Source organism: Cynara cardunculus (genome assembly GCF_001531365.2).
Source record: "Cynara cardunculus var. scolymus isolate 2C chromosome LG 15, CcrdV1, whole genome shotgun sequence".
NCBI lineage: Eukaryota > Viridiplantae > Streptophyta > Magnoliopsida > Asterales > Asteraceae > Cynara > Cynara cardunculus.
Genome location: NC_037542.1, coordinates 15844416 through 15847499, shown reverse-complemented (window position 1 = coordinate 15847499; position 3084 = coordinate 15844416).

Below are 3084 nucleotides of genomic sequence, written 5' to 3'. Positions count from 1 at the left end.
AAAAAGTTTATGTAGTTTTTTCAATTTTTATTTTTATACGTTTTATATTATTTAATTAGTACTAATATTTAACAAATTGCATAAATTAATCCAAATATAAAAACCGTATAAAAACAATATTTTCATGACAATAAAATGAAAGCTTAAAAACATAAAATACAATAAATAAAATTTAAATAAAGAATATAATGTAAAGATAGAGACTTATTTGATATTTTAGAAAAAAAATTAGGTTTTTTTTTAGGTTGTATTGGTAAAATATAAATCTATCCCGTCATGTTCCATTAGGTGGGATGGACCATATATGTCCTCCTACTTTGTTCATTTCCTGTATGTTCCACATAAAATTTTTGGTAAACATGAAATAATGATCCATATTATGTTATGTCATATCCAGCATCGAGGGTGCACAACCGAAATGAAATGGTTTTCTCAACGAAAATGTTGTTGTGGTGGTGGTTGATTCATAGAAAGATGGTTTCATGAAGTGGGGAATGAAAGAAAGAAAAAAAGGGAAGAACAGCTGAACAGTGGCCGATACTGCTGGTTGGTTTAGGGAAAGTAGAAGAGGAGGAAGCCATAAATGGTGATCGGGGAGGGGAGTGATGACCAGAAAAAAGAGGTGGCAGTCATAGGTTTAGGCAAAGGTAGTCATCGGGAACTCCGAGCTTCATTGCGGTGGTTCATTGGGATGCTTTAGAGAGAGACAGAAAGAGATGGTATGTGTATGTATGTATAATATAAACGAATAATCGTGCGAGAATAAGAGTTTTGGACCCTTGATTACTTTTAATTAATGTCCATGATATCCAGTGATTCTTATTGAATTCCAAAACAACTCATGAATTAGTTCTAGAATAGAATTCTTAATTGATATTTAATTAGGATTGATTCAACCGAGAAGATCTCTTCTAATATTTTTCATTATAACTTTCGTTCTCATTAGAACCAATATAATATATACACATATAGGGGAAGGGACCAAACGAACACTTGTGATTTACTCATGCTAATGTATCACATCATTTGCAAATCACATAAACAGATATGGCAGATAATTGTGAACGTGATCTGGCTTTCGATTTATCCACTACGACAAAATTAATTTTATAGGTTGCCTACAATTATTAAACATCCTAATAGAATACTTTGTAGAACTTCAATTTATATGACCAAATTATAAAACATCATATCTAAAAGAGTTATAATAGATTTATAAGACATTTTTTAACGTTTTAACAAGCTTTTTACTTTTTAGAATGTTTTTAAAATAAAATGTCGTGTTAGCTAATTTATAAGACATTTTTGATAAATGTCCTATAAACACATCTTTTTATATGACAATTGTGTTTATAGGATATCTTTTTCAAATAGTGTCAAATAAAATAGTTAATGACACTTTATTTTAAAAACGTCTTAAAAAATCTGTTAAAACGTTTAAAAATGTCTTATAAACCTTTTATAACACTTGTATATATATTTTATTAATGGATTATCACATCATTATCGATAATGGAGACATTGATATAAGAAATTTTCAAGGATACTACATGTACATATATTTAAGGGATATGGATGAATCTAAGATAACAGAAAATTGCTGATAAATACTAATTTATTTTTAATTATCCTAATTTTTATTATGGTTTAATTAATTTGGAAGTTATCGTGCTTTTGTAAAACAAGTGTTCTCTTTTGAACTTCCGCCAACATACACGTATGTATATAGTATATGGTATATATAAATATAAATATTATATATTATAGTACATAAAATTTTGAAAGAAAAGACTCCAATGTTTCTCACTTAACGATTAATAGTTACCGTTTGTTGAAGGGATAGATTGATTTCGAATGTTTATCTACAAATGATGCTGGCTAAGTTATCATTTTTAAATTGATAGGCGAAACTCGTTGAAAACCAAAAACCGATCGAATGGACCAAAAACATATTAAGAGAATTTAACTATGTTATAATATGTTAATGTGATAACTTTCAAGTAATTAGTCGTAAATTGGATTTTAGTATATGTATTGGTTTGCTTATTATGTTTCGTTAAAGTATAATATATCATGTAGATGGTTGTTTTAGTAATATATAGCTGCTAGCTGAACCTTCAAAACAACAGACAGACAAAGCTATATGTTGATGCCCCAATAAACTATATCATTTTCTTTATTTTAACTAAACATATTAGTTTTGTTTATTTTTGTATGTTTCTAAAAAGTTATAATGGTTTTAATATTAGCTTCATTCGATATCCATTTTATCGATAATGTGTTCGATCGAAGAAGTCACTATTTTAGTTCTATCAAATCTATAGTTACATGTAGATATTCGGAATATATACCATTCAAATTTGAAGATTGAGGAACGAAAATCATAAAAGAAACATAAAAACACATTAGAAATGCAAATAAAATTATGTTGACTTTTGAAAACAGGTCTTGGCAATGGCTGATGGTGTGTAGGGATCAGTGTCTGGGATCTAACCTACAAGAAGATGGTCTAAATTGAGCCAATGGTTATATTCTTTGTCAGATTTCTGGTCATTAAACTAGTTTTAGAATTTACATAATTCCATAGATTCTCTCCATTGGCTTTTAACCCCCCCTTTTTCAAACTTCAATTACAGCTAGCAGTTAATGAGGTGCAAGTTTATAATCAGCTTTGACTTCTTCTTATCAAGAACCCTAAATTGAAGCCACACTTATTAGCTTTAGAATGAAAGATGTACATGTTGACTGGTGGGAAAAGTTTATAGTTTAGAAGAATTTAACAGTATATATTAATTGTATTTGAGTAAATGTTAGATTTAAAATGTGGGTTTGTGGGAAAAATTACTAATGAAGACATAATTCTACTCCCCACTAGCTAGTTTACTTGCATTCAACTGTAACTTCCTTGATCTTTAAATTAAAAGTATTAACAACTATGGCCTTAAATGGTTTGTGTTTGTTCTGATGATTCTGGTGGGTTGAGCTTTTCATCTGATTATATATATAGTTTCCTTAATTAATTTATAAGTTATTAATTACTACTGAGTGTAATCAATTAAACAGATGTTTTGTTAATTAATATAT